This window comes from Podarcis melisellensis, assembly GCF_964234715.1.
Source record: "Podarcis melisellensis genome assembly, chromosome: 11".
NCBI lineage: Eukaryota > Metazoa > Chordata > Lepidosauria > Squamata > Lacertidae > Podarcis > Podarcis melisellensis.
The window spans coordinates 49,904,465-49,925,253 of NC_138543.1; the positions used below are offsets into that span (position 1 = coordinate 49,904,465).

At 44.5% G+C, this 20,789-nt stretch overlaps 1 long non-coding RNA gene across 1 annotated transcript in view; it reads right to left on the bottom strand.

The window, feature by feature from the left end:
* Nucleotides 1-20,789, bottom strand: part of LOC309380281 — a 223,266-nt gene that overhangs the window by 29,274 nt on the left and 173,203 nt on the right. Inside the window, exon 2 of the long non-coding RNA XR_014172801.1 lies at nt 12,099-12,211. This is a non-coding gene — a long non-coding RNA (uncharacterized lncRNA). The remainder of the gene's footprint in view (nt 1-12,098; nt 12,212-20,789) is intronic.

A 20,789-nucleotide genomic window follows, 5' to 3' on the forward strand; every position in this document is an offset into this window, starting at 1 on the left:
TCTCGTGTTGCCACCCTCCGGAGACCTCTTGAGGAGGAGGCACACAAAGGAGGGCCTAAGAAGATTATCTCAGAGCCCAGGTAGGTTTATATTGAAAGAGGTGGTCCTTGAGGTATTGCGGTCCTGAGCTTTTAAGGCTTTATTTTACCTAAGGAGTGTATACCAACATTCAGTGGAGTGTTTCTTCACTATCACTCTTCTAGATGCATCAAACTGGAATTTTCTTTTCAAGAGAAATCATACCATGGGGAGATTCTGGGCTCTTGTTGTCCAGTGCTGAGCTTAGTAATGAAGGGAAATACAATAATGCTAGAAAAAGGCAATATCAATATACGTATCAAGGCTTTGAGATTAGACCACTGAAGAAGCCCGGAAAACTACCTTGGGAGTGTGCTACCTGCAAGCCCCAGTAAAAGGGCCCCACCGGGGGAAAACAGTGGCCTCTTGAATACTTGGACTGCCAGGGCAAAACATGTGCAAAACGCCGGCACCCTGTCTACAAATTCATTAACATCCATCTACAACTTCACTAGCATCTCTTGGTACAGTTGTACCTCAGGTTAAGTACTTAATTCGTTCTGGAGGTCCGTACTTAACCTGAAACGGTTCTTAACCTGAAGCACCACTTTAGCTAATGGGGCCTCCCGCTGCTGCCACGCCGCCAGAGGACGATTTCTGTTCTCATCCTGAAGCAAAGTTCTTAACCTGAGGTAATATTTCTGGATTAGCAGAGTCTGTAACCTGAAGCGTATGTAACCCGAGGTACCACTGTATTGTGAACAACACCAAACTTAACCTTTTGTTGGTATCTTCATGAACTTACCTAAAAAGATTTAAAAAAACCAAAAGACTGGGTTAAGCATTTGAGAAGTACAGTGGATGCTCGGGTTGCAAACGTGATCCGTGCGGGATGCATGTTCACAACCTTCAGTGTTTGCAACATGCAGCGGCACGTCTGCGCAAGCGCGGGTTGTGATTCGGCACTTCTGCACATGCATGACTGCTGAAACCTGGAAATAATCCATATTTCCAGGTTTCGGCGGTCCGTAACCCAAAAAAAAAACCGCAACCTGAAATGTCTGTAACCCAAGGTATGACTGTACCATGAAGAGGTATTGTGTCAGCCATGCCTTCTCGGTACCATCTGTTTGTAAAAGCCCACAACTGGGGGAAGAGCAAGCGGCAGGCAGCGGGGAGGAGAGTGTGATGCAGGAACCTGTTGGCACTGCTGCCTTTTCAACTGCTACTGTTAATTTGTGCGGGTCTTTCAAGTGCAGCAAGTAAATCACATTATACATAGAAATATATGAAGAGGAGTGTTCTATGTATTGTGCTGGGTGCATATTAAAGTCTCTGTTTCCTCTTCCACCCATCCACCCTTCCCCTCCCGGGATTTCTCCCGCCCTTCCTCCAACACACACACACTCGCTTCTTTTGGGTCTGCCTGTTTATCTACAATCTGTCTATTTAAATTCCTTCTAAACAAGATGGGAATATCTTTATGCCTGTTTGTAAGAATATTCTGCCTCCATCTGTTATTTACATCATTCGTTTTCCTGAGGTGTCTCCAACAAATCCTGGCTGGATGCACTGTACGTGTTATTAATAAAACAGCTGTAAAAATATTAACTGTATGGCCTAATTGTCAGCCCTGATTAAGAGCCAAATTTATCCCCGAACGGATGCTAAGGTGCAGAACATGGACTCTTACCCAGTTTTGACCCTTTGCGGCTCATTTTGCAACTTGAAGCAGATTCAGGCGATAATGATGATAAGCGGGAATACAGGAAGTGCAGCTCACCCTCACTTCCTGTGTTGGTGCACATTATGAATATTCGCTCTTACTGTTCTTTGAACAATTACAACTGGGATGAGGAGCCTGCCGGCCTCAAGATGTTGCCATACTACGACTCGCATCACCCCTGACTATTGCCCATGCTGAGTTCATAGAATAGTAGAGTCGGAAGGAACCACCCGAAATACAGGAATCTTTTGCCCAACATAGGGCTTGAACCCTCAACCCTAAGATTACAAGTCTCACGCTCTACTAACTGAGCTATCCACAGGGCCAGAGTCCCAACAGCATCTGGAGGACCACAGGTTCCCCATTCCTAACTCATGGCATAGATCGAGCATTTGCCTTCCCCACTTTCATATGCAAAAGGGACGCGGGTGTCACTGTGGGTTAAACCACAGAGCCTAGGACTTGCTGATCAGAAGGTGAGCTCCCGTTGCTCGGTCCCTGCTCCTGCCAACCTAGCAGTTCAATAGCACGTCAAAGTGCAAGTAGATAAATAGGTACCACTCCGGCGGGAAGGTAAACGGCATTTCTGTGCGCTGCTCTGGTTCACCAGAAGTGGCTTAGTCATGCTGGCCACATGACCCGGAAGCCGTATGCCGGCTCCCTCGACCAATAAAGCAAGATGAGCGCCGCAGCCTCAGAGTCGGTCACGACTGGACCTAATGCTCAGGGGTCCCTTTACCTTTACCTTACTTTCCTATGCATTTTTGGTACGAATGGAGATATACTTATTTTAATGGAGTTTCTTGCCCAGGAGACTTCTTAGCCTACAAGGCTCAGGTCCTTATGTGGGAGCTGGCCAGCAGAGATTCTTGTCCTGTTTCTGCAATTCAACACCACATGCAAACCCTTGAACCCAACTCCCAGATGGATTGGTTTCCCAGTAAGAATGATGGTAGTTTTATTGGTATATGCTCCCACCACCACATCCCTCTGCCTGGATTGTTGATGCTGCAAATACTCAGGTGAACAAAGCTGGGTACTGTCCTGTAATCTCCTCTTTTGTGTGTATGCAATGCATAAACAGGGATTGGCAAATATGACCATTTCAGTTTTTCTCAGTTTCTCATTTTCCCAGTCTAAAGTTCAGTTCACCACATCGGTTTCTGATTCATTTTTATTTAAAAAAAGAAGTCCTTGAGGAAATTCATCAGCATTTTAGTATGACATACCCTCCCAACATTTCTCTCATGAAAATAGGGACGTCCCATTCAATTATTATTATTAGTAGTAGTAGTGCTCTGCCCATTTGACTAGGTTGTCCCAGCCACTCTAGGTGGCTTCCAACATATATAACAACAACAACAATAAACTTTTATTTGTAACCCGCCCTCCCCGACCAAAGCTGGGCTCAGAACAGCTAACAACAAGTAAAAAGAGCACAGTGTACATAAAATCAAACAGTCAATTAATTAAAATACATTCTAAAATCAATTCACAATCAAATTAATGGCAACCATTGGGTTAGAGTTCTATGAGGATTACAGAAGGGGTCAGACTGTGCTTTGGCCAAAGGCCAGGCAGAACAGCTCCGTCTTGCAGGCCCTGCAGAAAGATTTCAAGTCCTGCAGGGCCCTAGTCTCTTGTGACAGAGAGTTCCACCCGATCGGGGCCACGGCCAAAAAAGCCCTGGCTCTGGTCGAGGCCAGCCTAAACTCCCTGTGGCCTGGGATCTCCAAGATGTTTTTATTTGAAGACCGTAAGGTCCTCCGTGGGACATACCAAGAGAGGGGGTCCCGTAGGTCTGCGGGTCCTAGGCCGTATAGGGTTTTAAAAGGTTAAAACCAGCACCTTAAAACTGATCCTGTACTCCACAAGGAGCCAGTGCAGCTGGTATAGCACTGGGTGAATGTAATCCCGCAATGAGGACCCCGTAAGACATTAAACAGTTTTAAAAACTTCCCCTTACAGGGCTGTCTTCAAAAGTCTTCTAAAGGTTGTATAGTAACCTATCTCCTTGGCTTGGGGGTCACATAACTCCATACCTTCCAACATTTATTTGATGAAAATAGGAAAAGCTGGACATTCCAGGATCAAATCAGAAACCAAGACAGCTTCTGTAAATCTGGGACTGTCCCTGGAAAATAGGGACACTTGGAGGGTCTGGTATGACTTTCTCTGACTCTATGTTTGAATTTTTCCTTAATATACGCAGTTTTGCAAAGCTAAAATGTTTTTACCAACATATGTGCTTTTATGGATGATTTACCCCAGCATATGCATTTTGGTACACCCGAGCTGCATTCCAAAAATCAGAGAACTACGAATCACTATGGACGGTTGCATTTAAGTCCCCGTATTGTTTTGGATTAGGCAAGTTCGCCTTTAAACTTGAACAGAATTGAATTTCTCGCTGTCCCTTTTCATAAGTAGTGACCCCCAAACACTGCACAAGCCTCCCAGGCACAAGTGAGTGTGCTGCGAGAGTTTGACTAAATTCATCACAGAGCCTTTGTTCGCAGAAAGAGTTGAATGAATGGGCAGAGAAGTGGCCTTTTTCGGGTGTTGCCTGCTGGAAGGCTGCCTGCGAAAACAGTTCCTGTGTGCTGGTCAGTGAGCAAATGCGTTAGAGGGAAGGCTTGTTGTCCCCGATGTGTAGCAGCCCCCACCCTGTGAATATAAATAGCGGTTTCAGTCTGCAGGCCCAACCGGCGAGACCTAATCTCACATTTCCTGTACGAAGAGGAAAGAAAACAAAATTAGCACTGCCTCTCAATTTTGCATGCCCTGCGTGGTCCTCTTGATGAGGTGAGGCCCAGTTCTTGAATAGCCGAGTTGTTTTAGGGAATGCCACTCAGAACAGAGGTTGATTTATTAGAGCAGTATATATCGGAGTTTGTAAGGCACCTGCTAACATTTTGCCTACTTTCGCTCACAGCTGTTTCAGCCGCTACTTAGTGTAAGATCAGGTTCCTAAATCTATATGCAATTAACCTGGAATGGAACCATTAATCCCTGACTAATGTGAGCAATATGTGAATCACAGACACGCAGGGCTGGTAGGGAACAGGAGTCCATTAAATGCAAACCCACTGCCCCAAGACAGCATTTTCCACACATCACAGCACCCTACTCCATCTTCCCCCCCCAAAAAAACTGCCCACACTATTTACAAATCACAATGACCTCAAATGGAGAGCAAGGTACTGCACATGGAAGGAGGGTTTGCCTTGGTTACTGCGCCACACAACAGGGGAAGGAAGGAAGCTGTGTGGCACCCCAGTGCAAGATGACAGCATGCCCCTAAACTCCTCTGTGGCTCTTCCCAATGGGTCCTAGCCAGGCTATCTCCAGAATCAGAGACACCAGTATGATTCTGGAAACCAGCCATTGGGAAACAGCAGCAGGAAAGGGCTATTGCTTTTGTGCCCTGTCTGTTGGCTTCCTGGGGACATCTGGGCAACAAGATATTGGACTGGATAGACCTTTGGTCTACCTTAGTAGGGCTCTTCTTATGCTCTTGTGAGATTATACAGATTATGGAGCTGCCTGCTTAATTTGAACGGGGTAGGGGGAGCCATAATGGATATTTTCAAAGAATGTGAGTCAGTGGAGTATTGCAGCCTGGGCAAACACACCTCATGTGAGTTTATTGGAGGCCAGCTCTGAGCTGGAACCATAGTATAAACACATAATGAGACATCAGGAGATGTACACACAACATGTGAAACAGCACGTAGATATGAGCATGAGATTTCAAGCTCCATAGGCCAGGGACCTGTTTGTTTGTGTGTATATAAATATATACACACACCATATTTTTCGCTCCATAAGATGCACCAGACCATAAGACGCACCCAATTTTTGGAGGAGGAAAACAAGAAAAAAAATATTCTGAATCTCAGAAGCCAGAACAGCAAGAGGGAGCTCTGTGCAGCAAAAGCAGCAATCCCTCTTGCTGTTCTGGCTTCTGGGATAGCTGCACAGCCTGCATTCGCTCCATAAGATGCACACACATTTCCCCTTACTTTTTAGGAGGGGAAAAGTGAGTCTTATAGAGCAAAAAATACAGTGTGTGTGTGTGTGTGTGTGTGTGTGTGTGTTTGCATGTGTGTATGGATTTTGCTTTAAAGCACCATATCTATTTATGGCACCATAAAAATAATAAAGAGAGGTGCCATCACTCTTGCTCTACAAAAATCAGAAGAAAAAGATTTCAGAAAAGAGGAACCAGCAAGGAACTGTAGCTAAGGATGGGTGAATCTGTCAATTTTGGTTTCTCTCAGTTTAGCAATTTTCCAACCTTAAGTTCAGTTCTCCCCATTTCCATATCAGATTGCATTCTTTTAAAGAGTCCTCATGAAAATGTATAAGCAAATTTCCCCTAAGATTGCATGTTTATATGCCATTTTGCCTAGCGTCCACATTTTTTGCAAAGACGTGTTTCCTCATATAATGTCTTTTTAATACCATTTTCACTAGTACATTCATGTTTGTGCACCATTCATACTGGTACATGTATTTTTGTATGCATCAGGGCCATGGGTTCAAGCCCCATGTTGGCCAAAAAGACTCCTGCATTGCAAAGGCTTGGACCAGATGACCCTCGTGGTCCCTTCCAACTCTTCAATTCTAGGATTACTTGGCCAAAGAACTGCCTTGCAATATTCATATAGTAGCGAATTTGGTGGGATGACTGCGTTTTCACTCTCATGTTGTTTCAGAAGGTGCAGAAGAGGCAGGGTCACCCTTAAATGCAAAATGAATTAAATCCCCCCCAGCCCTGTCTGTAGGAAACTCCTACACCCTCTGCAAGAACCTTGAAAATACCAGGAGGAAAGAACTGAGTACACACAACAGTTGTTGCAATCTATTAGTTATCATAATTTCACAGTGATAGGTTGATTTTTAGATGAATGAACAAACAAAAGAACAAGGCTGATGCTTGCTTCAGAGCCTTCCTTCATTTCCAGGGGGCTTCTATTAGGATTGCTAAATATCACTAAAAACAGACAGGGAGATTTAATAGATTGTACACATATTTGAGGCTGCTTCGGACTTTGTTCTTGCCGCATGGTGTTTGTAACTGAACTCTCCCCCCGCCGTCCCTAAGGCTGTCTTGGAATCTCTCTCTCTCTCTCTCTTTGCCTGTTCCTCCCATCCTTTTGAAAGACTTGAAAGGGCCTGTAGCCTCTTATAAATCAATGTCTCTCTCCAAGATCTTATTTACTGGCTTCTTCTGCCTCTGCAGTCTGTGAAACCTATAATTGTTTCTTGGACAATTCTAAAAATACAGTGCATTATTAGAGAGCAAAACAACTCCTGCCTTAAAGAGAGCACTGTACATTCGAGAGAAGAATGATGCAGTTACTGTACCACAAATGCTAAAATGTTTCCTGTTTTTATCAGCAAGCTCAAAATGCAGGACTGCTGATCTCTTTATCAAGTTCAGCTATTAGCTTCAGGATTGTTTGAGAATTGTTTTAATGGATCAAGCCAAAATATAATACTCTGAAGATGGCCAAACAGTTATCTGTGGGAAGTCCAGATGTTCCTGTTGTCTTCCCCAACATGTGTAATCAGAAGATCAGCCTCTGAAGGTGCAGAATTCCTTTGGATATCATGGCTCATGATAAGGAGCTTTTAAACTTCTAAAAAGAAACCTGAATTTCTGGAATTCACTGAGAAGGTAAATTCCGTAAATTAGTTATACTTGGTTCATCTGATTTCCATGCAACAGGAGTTAATCATAAGAACATATTAAAGTCTTTTTGGATCAGGCCAAAGGTCCATCTAGTCCAGCATCCTGTTCTCACAGAAGACAACCAGACTTTTATGAGAAACCCAGAAAGAGAACCTGAGTGCAATAGAACTCGTCACACTTGCTATTCCCAGAAAAGCTTATTCAGTGATGCTGCCTCCAACAAAGATTAGGATTGGGGGGCTAGTTGGAATTCCTTGACTGGCCCTTTGTTGTTGTTGTTTAGTCATTTAGTCGTGTCCGACTCTTTGTGACCCCATGGACCAGAGCACTCCAGGCACTTCTGTCTTCCACTGCCTCCCACAGTTTAGTCAAACTCATGCTAGTAGCTCCGAGAACACTGTCCAACCATCTCGTCCTCTGTCATCCCCTTCTCCTTGTGCCCTCCATCTTTTCCAACATCAGGGTCTTTTCCAGGGAGTCTTCTCTTCTCATGAGGTGGCCAAAGTATTGGAGACTCAGCTTCAGGATTTGTCCTTCCAGTGAGCACTCAGGGCTGATTTCCTTAAGAATGGAGAAGTTTGATCTTCTTGCAGTCCATGGGACTCTCAAGAGTCTCCTCCAGCACCATAATTCAAAAGCATCAATTCTTCGGCGATCAGCCTTCTTTATGGTCCAGCTTTCACTTCCATACATCACTACTGGGAAAAAACATAGCTTTAACTATACGGACCTTTGTTGGCAAGGTGATGTCTCTGCTTTTTAAGATGCTGTCTAGGTTTACAACCCCTTCTTTTTTCACCTTCTGCACACTGCTGAGACTAATTCAACTGGCATCTGGGAAGTAGCATAGGTTGGTTGCTCCTGAATCACTGAGTACAGGCAGGTGATTAATTTGGGGAGAAAACCTTTAGGTATGCAAAGGCATTATCAGGTTAAGGGGAGTCTTTGGGGATCTTCCAATGCTTTATACCTGGTGGGACTTCACAGGGAAGCCTTTGGGCCTGACATATGCTTTTGGGGTGAACGCTGGGTGGCAGAGTTTATAACCAAGGGTCGCCTAGTAAGGTGGAAGTCATCCCCCCCATCCTTTTGGGGAGAGCCACTGTCTACGGTTCTATCACATGCCCACAGGGCTGGAGAGATGTTTTCTTGCCAGAGGTAGATAAAATATTCTCCTGCCTATACTTTCTGAATTTGGTTAATTTGCTTGCAGTTCCTCTGAGTTTAATAAATACAGCCATTTCCCCAAACATAGGCCTCATTTGTCTTCCTTGCAGGTGTGCTTGTGAGCATCACCCCAAGAGGTGGGTGGTGAAAGGTTTTGTGAGTACAATTTTGTGAGTACAATTTTTAAAAAATCATTTTTATTAATTACTGATGGATTTTTTTTATATGTTGTACTTAAAATATACTCTTTTTATGTATGCAACCCAGAGAATGTTTACTGATGGTCAAATACATAAATTTTGTTAATAATAGCAATAATATTCACTCACATGCTGTTTCAGCTTTTAGGATTTTTCAACGATTTTCATCAATTCTGACTTTTCGCATGTTATATGTTATTGATAGCTGCTCTGCTTTAGATAGAAAAGTAGGATAGAATGACTGGAGATGAAGATATACATAACTAGATATACACAACTATATTCTCAAAAAAATTCAAGGATTAACAAGAACCCTGGGACCTCAAATAGAATGATACAGTCCATGCCAAAGACAATATCCAAATTTCTTCAGATATATATCACTGGTATATGGTTGCAATCCTATACTGGTTGCAATCCTATGCTCCCTGAGAGGATGTCATGGGGAACATAGGAGAGTGTAGCTCTCCCCCTGCTTGGACAGAAAGAGAGATCCACAGGCAGAGAAGGAGATCTGCCAATGGAGGCAGGCTACTTGCGGATGCAGAAACATCCATAGTTTATCATCTCCTCCATCATCATTTTTTTTTCATCATCAGGGGACCAAAAGTCTTTTCCCGCCTTCCTAGCTTTTGCATTTCCCACTTTCGCCCCTGCTGGTGTGAGCTCAGTAGGGCTTTTGATGGAGTGGTTTGTCTACCTCCAGTTCCCCTTTCCCCCACTTTTGGATTGCTCTGAAAATAAAATTAAAACATCCAAACTTTCCCAATGCAAGTTTATCTAAAAAGCATTCCTGTTCCTCCAAGTCTATAAAAACAAAACTGTAGGGTTTTTTGGATATTCCCTAGGGGCGTACATAATTTAGTCTACGGGATTATATAGAAGGAAGCAAAATCGGTCTGTCGAGAGGGCTGGAATACTATTGTTTTATGAGCCATGTAACTTGGTTTCTTAAGCGAGAGCATCACCTCTTCTTCTTTTCCATAACTTTCAATACTGTTCGAATCTTGTTGAATTTAGAAATCAAAATTACCTCAGAGGTAAGTTTCTGCTTCGCTCACATTGGAGCTTTCCTAGAGGGGGTTTATTCTTGGAGGACGGCTGTTTGTGGCAATTTCTGTGTTACCATGGGGGTTGCTATAGTAACGATTCTCCCCTAGCCCTCTATTTATTAAGTTAGTTTGATGCAAAAGTAAAGGTAGGCCACAAATCCTCCGAAGACACAATAGCTTTGAAGGGATTCTGCCATTGAGGCAATCCGTGTCTTAATGTCCTGATGAAGGGGGCCCTGAGTGTCAGTTTAAAGGACAACATTTACAGATAATTTAATACAGTCAAAGAAATGAGATTCCACAAGGTTTCCTGCGAGACTGGAAAACAACAGCTGATCTATGTCATAACACATTATAGCATTTGACAACGTAGCAATCCTTTTACACGGCTCCCCGAGGCAGCTCCCTGCATCCCAACTCCCCTTCCTGAAGGATGCCCCTTGCTTTACAAAGGGATTAAACAAGGTAGCGAAAAGAGCCACCTCCTCCCGAATGACTACAAGAAATTAGCCAACTTGTCACAGATACCTTGAGGAACATCTGGGGAAAGTTAAACATCTGTGGTAAGCGTGTGTGTTTTCTATTGAATGCTTTAAAGGGGGGGAGGGAGGACCAACCTTACGCAGCCTATAACGTTCAAAGAATCTGTTGTTCAGAAAAGCAGAAGGAATCTATAATCCAGATGCAGCACTCTTGGGAATGGGAGCATGAGGACGAGCTATCCACAACAGCATAGGAAACACATTTCAACTTTGGTGGCATAAGAAGAGCCTGCTGGATCGGGCCAATGGCCCATCTAGTCCAACGTCCAGATCTCACAGCGGCCAACCAGATGCCTGTGGAAAACCTGCAAGCAGGACTTGAGCACGATAACACCCTCTCCTCCAGTGGTTTTCAGCAACTTGTGTTCAGAAGCGTACTTCTTCCAATAGTGGAGGTAGACCATAGCCATCATGGCTAGTAGTAGTAGTAGTAGTAGTAGTAGTAGTAGTAATTTATTTATACCCTGCCCATCTGGCTGGGTTTCCCCAGCCACTCTGGGCGGCTTCCAGCAAAGATTAAAAATACATTAAAATGTCACACATTAAAAGCTTCCCTAAACAGGGCTGCCTTCAGATGTCTTCTAAATGTCAGGTAGTTGTTTATCTCTTTGACATCTGATGGGAGGGTGTTCCACAGGGCGGGCGCCACTACCGAGAAGGCCCTCTGCCTGGTTCCCTGTAGCTTTGCTTCTTGCAATGAGGGAACCCCCAGAAGGCCCTCAGCACTGGACCTCAGCATCCAGGCAGAACGATGGGGTTGGAGACGCTCCTTCGGGTATACTGGGCCGAGGCCATTTAGGGCTTTAAAGGTCAACACCAACACTTTGAATTGTGCTCGGAAACATAATGGGAGCCAATGTAGGTCTTTCAAGAGCAGTGTTATGTGGTCTCAGTGGCCGCCCCAGTCACCAGTCTCGCTGCCTCATTCTGGATTAGTTGTAGTTTCTAGGTCACCTTCAAAGGTAGCCCCAAGTGGAGCACATTGTAGTAGTCAGATAGCCAGAGCATGCACCACTCTGGCAAGACAGTCTGCAGGCAGGGAGGGGCTCAGCCTGCATACCAGGTGGACAGCTGCCCTGGATACAGAATTGACCTGCGCCTCCATGGACAGCTGTGAGTCCAAAATGACTCCCAGGCTGCGCACCTGGTAGCCATTGATAGCCTCATCCTCTAAGAATTTGTCTTCTAAAGCCATCCAAGTTAATGGTCATCATTGCCTTTGTGGGAGCAAATACCACAAACAGTGTGGATTTTCTTTCTTTCTATCTTTTTTAAAGAAGGAGCCACATTTTAAAGAATGCCCATTCACCCACTTTGAAGAGATCCTCTTGGAGTACAGTCTATTTTTGTTTTATTTTTGTTTTATGAAAAATTTGGTGTCATCTACAAACTTGGACACCTCACTACTCACCCCTCACTACATATCACTTATTAAAAAGTTAAGATGTGCTGGTCACAATACAAAGTTTTGCGTCCTTCCATTATGAAAACTGTGTATTTATTCCTACGTTCTGCTTCCTGTTCTTCAATAAGTTAACAATCCACAAGTGGACCTCTCCTTTCTTCTCAAATTTGCCTACTTAAGCAGGACTTTGTCAAAAGTTTGTAAAAGTCTGAATATACAATGTCTATCAATGCATCCCTGTGCATATGTTTGCTAACACTCTAAAACACCAGTGAGGCAGAACTTACCTTTGCAGAAGCCATGTTGATTCTTCTACAGCAAGACTTGTCCTTCTATATGTTTGGTCATTTTATTTTAATAATGCTTTTCACCGATTTACCTGTAACAGACATTGAGCTTACTGATCTGTCATTCTTTGCATTTTTCACCCCACTCTGATGTCTTCTCTTTTTAAAGGGTGATGCATTCATCACTTTCTAGTCCTCAGGTACAGAAGCCGACATTAGGAACATGCTACATATTCTTGGGAGAAAAGCAATGACAAACCTAGACAGCATCTTAAAAAGTAGAGACATCACCTTGCCAACAAAGGTCCGTATAGTTAAAGCTATGGTTTTCCCAGTAGTGATGTATGGAAGTGAGAGATGGACCGTAAAGAAGGCTGATCACCGAAGAATTGATTCTTTTGGATTATGGTGCTGGAGGAGACTCTTGAGAGTCCCATGGACTGCAAGAAGATCAAACCTATCCATTCTTAAGGAAATCGGCCCTGAGCGCTCACTGGAAGGACTAACCCTGAAGCTGAGGCTCCAATACTTTGGCCACCTCATGAGAAGAGAAGACTCCCTGGAAAAGACCCTGATGTTGGGAAAGATGGAGGGCACAAGGAGAAGGGAACAACAGAGGATGAGATGGTTGGATAGTGTTCATGAAGCTACCAACATGAGTTTGGCCAAACTGTGAGAGGCAGTGAAGGGCAGGAGTGCCTGGAGTGCTCTGGTCCATGGGGTCTCGAAGAGTCGGACACGAGTAAACAACAACAACACATATTTTTGTTACACTATCAGCCACTCTACACTTCAATTCTTTGAAAAGGGCTTGAGCAGTAGTCAGATGATTATTAGACAAAGTTTTTGGAACCTATGGCAATATGGAATGGGCCTGCAGTAAACTCTGAAGGACCATTCCCCTCTGTACTCATGTTCACCAATTTTAATTAAGCTGTCTCTTGGCATGCAAGTTTGCTCTCTCGGTTGCTTCTTCCAAGGTCTCACAACACCACAAATAAACAAGGTGATTCTTTGCACTTCAGAGACCATCGCTGTATGGCTTCCTACTCTCACCCATGAATCTAGAATAAAAATGCAGGCAGACCACATGGATTTAAGAACTCGCTGGATACAGCAAAATACCATCTCAGAGCTCAAGCAATGTTCACATTGCACAAAGCTGGAACAATTAAAAAGCTATGGATTTGGAGGGACTAGGAGGTTTCATCATACCATACCATTGCTTGATGAGAAAACAAAGGTAGAAATATAAAGAAAAACTGGAAAGTATTAAGCGCTTTTAAATGCCTGATTTTATTTTACAAGGTGTAAATATTACACATTGCAGTTACATAGTAAATACCGCATTACTAGGTAATTATGCTTAAACATGGCCAACTACAGTACCTGCAAAAATAATTGCTACGCTAAGAGCCGTTATTCCGTCCCTATAGTTTAATAGTTGGGAGTGGGGGCAAATCATTTATTCCATCCACATATTTAAAAGAAAGAAACCCTGCCAGCCGTCCAAGGAACATGCACGATCAATAGAGGTTTATAAGGGGTGTGCTGTTGATGTAACCTAATAACCGCAGCATTACAAAAGGCAATAAGTGGTTTATGATAAAATGAGATGCAAACGTGTGTCTAGCAAATGTTGGAGCTATTTGGGGGCCCCAGGGGGGTCTGCGAGTCACTTGCTTTTTAATGTGGCACAAAGTGACTGTGTCAAAACCAAACTCTGCATTTTAAAGTCATTAACACTTCACACACACACCCCACCGCCCAACCCTCCACTGTAAGAAAACATTCAAATCCATCTCATAAGGCATCAGTACCAAAATGGCTGGTGTGGTAATGCAATTTCTATTTTGCTGGTTTTAGACTGCAAAAAAACCAAAACCCTTTTCAGTGGCACCTTGGTTTAAGAACAGCTTAGTTTATGAACAACTTGGATTAAGAACTCTGCAAACCCAGAAGTAGATGTTTTGGTTTGTGAACTTGCCTTGGAAACAGAACATGTTCCGCTTCCTGTTGAGTGTGTTCCATTTGTAAATTGAGTCCCCCCACTGCTATGGGAAAGCATGCCTTGGTTTAAGAACACTTTGGTTTAAGAATGGAATTCCAGAATGGATTAAGTTTGTAAACCAAGGTACCACTGTACAGTGGTACCTCGGGTTACAGTCGCTTGCTTCAGGATGAGAACAGAAATTGCACGGTGGCGGCGTGGCAGCGTGGCAGCAGTGGGAGGCCCCATTAGCTAAAGTGGTACCTCAGGTTAAGAACAGTTTCAGGTTAAGAATGGACCTCCAGAACGAATTAAGTTCTTAACCCGAGGTATATTGATCTATTAAAGAGACACTAGGCTCTTCCACTCTTACCTTTTGCTCTGCACTTTCTAAATACTGGTCCCGGCTTTCCAAGTCTGTGTCCAATAGCTTTCTCTCTCTCCCCCCGCCTTTCTCCAGGAAAATCTTGTGTTGGGGGTGGGGGGCGTTATTTGGTTGTTTTTGTTTTTATTATGTATCTTGTACATATCAGAGACACTTGCATGCAAATAAATAAAAAAGCCAAAAATATATAAAGTGGTACCTTGGTTGTCGAACGGCTTGGCTCCCAAACAAATTGGCTCCTGAACGGCCCAAACCCAGAAGTGGGTTTTCTGGTCCGCAAATGTTTTTCGGAAGCTGAATGTCCAATACGGCTTCTGTGGCTTCCCATTGAGTGTAGGAAGTTCCTGCAGCCAATCGGAAGCCAGGTTTTGGTTTCCGATCAGTTCTGGGAGTCGAATGGACTCCCAGAATGGGTTAAGGTAAAAAGGTAAAGAACCCCTGACAGTTCAGTCCAGTCGCGAACAACTCTGGGGTTGCGGCGCTCATCTCACTTTACGGGCCAAGGGAGCCGGTGTTTGTCCGCAGACAGTTTTGAACCGCTGACCTTCTGACTGGCAAGCTCTAGGCACAGTGTTTTAGACCACAGTGCCAACCATGTCCCTGACAACCAAGGTAAAGGTAAAAGTTAAAGGGACCCCTGACCGTTAGGTCCAGTCGCGGATGACTTTGGGGTTGTGGCGCTCATCTTGCTTTACTGGCCAAGGAAGCAGGTGTACAGCTTCCAGGTCATGTGGCCAGCATGACTAAGCCACTTCTGGCGAACCAGAGCAGCGCACAGAAACACCGTTTACCTTCCCGCCGGAGTGGTACCTATTTATCTACTTGCACTTTGACGTGCTTTCGAACTGCTAGGAGGGCAGGAGCAGGGACCGAGCAACGGGAGCTCACCCTGTCATGGGGATTCGAACCGCTGACCTTCCGATCAGTAAACCCTAGGTTCTGTGGTTTAACCCACAGCGCCACTACTATACAAATAGACAGCTATGCATCGTTACTCAATCTTATTGCTATTTAATCCAGGGATAAGAGTATATAGGGAAGTGGTTAAGCAAAGAACATAAATTTTGCCTTAGGGTGCAATCCAACCCCCCAACCCCACCAATGGGGCTTTGTGGAGCTGTGGAACCATTTCCGCCCCCACTGCCCCGCTGTACATGGCAGTCCTGGTAGAAGAGAAAGGGGAAGATGACTGGGCATGAAATTGAGCCTGTAAATTATATTTTTGTTTGCTTGCTAAAGAATTACAAAGCTGCAAAAAGAAGGCCTTTATTAAAAAAAGAAAATAACGGTATGTCCCTTTGTGAGGATACACAAGTCACCGAGAACCAAATGCTGTTCTGCATATTCTTCTGTAAACACAAATATGTCACCAGCAGCACAAAAATTACTCCTTGGTGCAAGTTAACAGGGTCACAATGCAGGTGGGAAAACCTGGAGGTGAAGGGATAAAAACACCTGCACTATCATATCTCCAAAGCTATATGGGGGGCAGGCAGGTTACTTAAAAAAAATAAAATAAAAAACCCAGGTTGCTTTTTTAATTCCATCCTTGTCAAAGAGAAGAAAGAGCCCAAATTTCACATGCAGAAATGGATCCTCCTGCAACAGAATAGCTCTACATTTTAAACAAGGGTATACTGCTTCAGTGCTTAACGTGTTCAGTTTGAGAACTGGAGGTCCGAAATTCTGTTTCTGGACCAAGCAAGTCATTTTGTGCAGGATGTTTTCATTTGCCTACTAGCAAAAGGTAAACACAGGTGACCTACCCAAGGTAAACCTGCCCCCCCACCCCCGGGCAAAATGTGAGAGAATTCACATTAGGATGGTCATATGACCTAAATTATAGAGATCAGTACAGTGGTACCTCAGGTTACAGACATTTCAGGTTACAGACTCTGCTAACCCAGAAATAGTACCTCGGGTTAAGAACTTTTCTTCAGGATGAGAACAGAAATTGTGTGGCGGTGGCACAGCGGCAGCGGAAGGCCCCTGGTACCTCAGGTTAAGAACGGTTTCAGGTTAAGAACGGACCTCTGGAATGAATTAAGTTCTTAACCCAAGGTACCACTGTACTCTGTTGGAAGTGCAGAAACAGGACAGTTGCCATTTGAAGAAGTCCTCTGTTTGACGGGCTATCCAGGCCAAGTCAAGTGTAAATAGCCCTAAGGAAAGGGATAGCAGGAGAGGTTTACAGTTAGCACCTGGAAAGCAGACTGAGCAGGATGCTGAGTGTGGTTAGAAGACCCTTCATCCCCTAAAAAAGTTGCAATTCCCATAGAGGTTTAACAACCAATTCCTCCTCCCAGGGAACTCTGGGAAATGTAGCTCCGTGAGGGGAATAAGGGTCTCAAAACACCTCTCAGCACCATTAACAAATTACAGTTTCCAGCATTCTCTGAGGGGGAGTGGAGCTGTGACTATTCAGAGTGGCATGATACTGCTTTAAATATATAGTGCAGATGGGGTCTAATACTAACCATATTTGCTTGGAAGATGAGTCCCAGTTATGTCTTCCTCGCTTGATGTTGGGGAAAGATTCTGACGTAATATTTATTTAATCTAAGGCTAGAAAGAGTAGTAGTAGTAGTTCCAACAAGCTTTTGCAAACCTTTAGGAGTTGGTAGAAGAATCATGTGACCAGGCTAAAGAAAAGAATATTATGGTGAAAGTTGCCCAGGCAGATATTTCATTATGCCTTGCTTGCAGAATATTGTCTCAGAACTTGGGGCGGGGAGGGAGGGAGGGGGGAGAGAGAGAGAGAGAGAGAGAGAGAGAGAGAGAGAGAGAGAGAGAGAGAGAGAGAGAGAGAGAGAGAGAACGAAAACTCCATTAGCTCTTCTCTTTGAAGGTGACATTTATTTTCAATTCTCCTTACAATAAGATGATGAAATTACATGAACTTTAAATCAAACTTTAGTACAGCAGGATAAATAAGTCTTGCAGCTGACGGCTCTGAGGCAGCTTCGAAACAATCGCGCAGACATTACAATTTTATCATCTTAACAAATGTTTGTTTTCCATTTGCATTTGACAATGGAATTAATAAACTATTTTGCCAATTTAAGATTTATGAAACGGCTACCCCAAGCCTGCCCCCATAGCTCCCGACACCCACTTTTTTTCCAATTTATAGAATTTGCATAAGGGCAAAAGAGGGGCAGCCTCCTTCCTCCCCACTGCACTGTTTCAAACACATTTTAATTTTCATGGTAATAATAAATGCCCTAGACAACAATGGCCCATTGATCCGCAGTCTGCCTCCTACCTGCCCTAGAGCAAGAGAGCAATTGTTACATGTAAAAGATATATACAAATGTACACACACACACACCCCAAAAAACCCAGGTAGCAAAATATAGGCTTTAGCTGTTAATGTGTTCAATGATAATTAATATGCAGGGATAGCTAGTTGAGTCACACGCCGTTTTAGCCCCAGAATTGCTTCATCAGTCCAAATACTCACTCCGTACGAAGCACCCAGGACTGAATCTAGTTAGACAGCTAAGTGAATTTAAACAAAAATCTGCAGATGCATGATAGATGCACAGGATGTTATGCCACACATGAATGACTCCTGAGCAGGCCAAATGACAGATGTATTTCCTCCGACTGCAGGCCAGGCTCCAGCACAAACCACTCTTCATTTATCAATAATTGGGCCTTAATTTTATTTGGCAGTGGTGGAGCAGCGTGCTCAACTTCCTGTCCAATAGACTAACACTAATTAGACTTTATTTTGGAGGGGGTGATTGAGGGAGGAAGCTCGGGAGAGGGTCTCCCTTTATTTTTTGAAATTTCAGATTGGGATGCTGAGCTGCAAGTGCAGTTGAGATCTGATCTTTTCCAAAGAGCTGGTTTATGCTGCACCCATCAAGTGTGTTATTGGCAGTAGCGGGCTGTGGTGTGTGTGTTATTCTTTATATTGAAGAACGGAGAGGGGATCTCTGTCGGGCCATCAGCTGCAGGTTCGTGTCTTCAGACTCACACAGCATCCAGAACCATTGCCAGCTCTTTGGAACAAGTGCCCTGTTTTATGAATACTTGGTAGGGCCATAGCTCAGTGGCAGAACATCTGTTTTGCATGCAGAAGGTCCCACGTTCAATCCCATCTCTGGGGAGAGCAGGAAGAGACTGAATCATTGGAGAGCCACTGTCAGTCAATGTAGACATATGTCCCACACTCACCCAGACCAAGGACAGGCAACTGGAATTTTAGTTCTTTCTTAGCAAAAGCACTCAGTTACATCAACTCCTAAGGTACAAGTGATATTCACACTAGGTAAAGGTAAAGGGACCCCTGACCAGTAGGTCCAGTCATGACCAACTCTGGGGTTGCGGCACTCATCTCGCTTTATTGGCCGAGGGAGCAGGCGTACAGCTTCCGGGTCATGTGGCCAGCATGAATAAGCCTTTCTGGCAAACCAGAGCAGTGCACGGAAACGCCGTTTACCTTCCCGCCGGAGCGGCACCTATTTATCTACTTGCACTTTGACGTGCTTTCAAACTGCTAGGTTGGCAGGAGCAGGGACCGAGGAACGGGAGCTCACCCTGTCGCGGGGATTCGAACTGCCAACCTTCTGATTGGCAAGTCCTAGGCTCTGTGGTTTAACCCACAGCGCCACCCACGTCCCTTCCCACTAATTAGTTGCCTAGGCAATCTACCTCTGCAGACCTGTACTCTGTCTCAGACAGCTGGAGTACACTAGTGGCCAAAATTGTGGAAACCTTTTGGGGAAAGTGTTTGATGGCTCGTAACACCTGATTGGCTCCCTAAACACTCATGCTCATTGGCTACATTCAAATGAAGGAAAGCTACTGTATATCAACCTAAGCAAGTTGTGTTTCCTTTTTCTGGTTATTTGGCTATAACTTTTGACAGAATACAGATAACTGAACAAACTTTGTTGCATTACATTCTTCATTAAATTATCTTTCCAATGATATATAATTTTATGGCAATGCACCAAAAAATGTTGTGTTATGAGCCATCACACCTTAGAAATACACTTTCCCCAAAAAGCTTCCATAATTTTGGCCGCTAATGTACCAGCATAGCTATGTCACTTCCTGCTTTCTTAACCCCCTTTGTCTGAAGCTTCTGTTGGCTTCTCCTCACTCTCAGCTCCAGCTGCTCCCATTGCTTCAAGTCCCTCCTTGCTCATGGAGACAGTGGAGGAGAGGATGGAGGGGATTCCAAAAGCATGGCAATCTTTGGACCTACCACAGATGCCTTCTGCTCTTTTCCCACCTCCTTCCCCCTCTGCCTCTGACTGCTTGGTCTCTTCCTCATGGCTCCCCTCTATTTCCACCCCTGGCAACTGCCTCACAGGCGGCACAATTGTTGCTGTTGTTGGCATCCGTCTGTCTCGAGAGAGGATGGAGTGCACCTCCAGGGTGAAGTCAAACTACTGGGGAATCACAGCGCCTGCTGAGGCCGCAGAGACCAGTAACTCGTAATTGCTGCCTCCTGCATTGTTTTTGCTACATTAGCAGCACCAGAGTGAACTCTCTGAGGTTATCAGAAGTGAAATCCTGTCAAAGAGAGGCATTATCAGAGGAGCAACAAGGAAGCAGCTCAAGTGTGGACTAACCTGTAGCTGGTGGACCTTTTTCCTGGACTCTGCCACTCCCGAGAGCCAAAAAGGCATGCATAATGCTACAAAAGGGCCGTGTTCCCTTCTCACCTTTGGCAGAGTGATATAATCTCCGTGCTTAGCACAGCTGTGCCATGCTGGAGCTGGGCAAATCAGCAGTATGGAAGTGCCAACGGCTGCTGCTGCTGCACGGGCGTTTGGAGTGGGGTCAGGTCCCTAGATCAGCAGGAGAGGATGAGTTAGCGGCTCACGTTGGCACAGAGGTATTTCACAGGATCTTATCACTTTGATGCAGCTTCTCATAGGATCATGCCATTGGCCTTCAAAAGGCGAGATTTGTTCAAACAGCAGTAGATGTCCTGCAGAGGGCTGTCTTTCAAAAGGACGCATGAGCCAACTATTCCAGGAAGGCAGAAATGAACGAGTCACAGTGGGCTTCCCAAAGGGTCAAAAATTGCATAGATGTCAACCGACAACAGACAATACAAAACAGCCTCTGCTGGACAGCTACCTGAGATGCAATGGAGACAGAGAAGTGGGTCTTTTTTGCTGCCCTCACACAGTGAGCACAATTATGTGGTCTCAGTTATGCTAGGTTGTCACTTGCACCTTAGTCATAGCCTAGCCCATGGATAGGCAACCTAAGGCCTGGGGGCCAGATGGGACCCAATCGCCTTCTCATTCCGGCCCGTGGATGGTCCGGGAATCAGAGTGTTTTTACA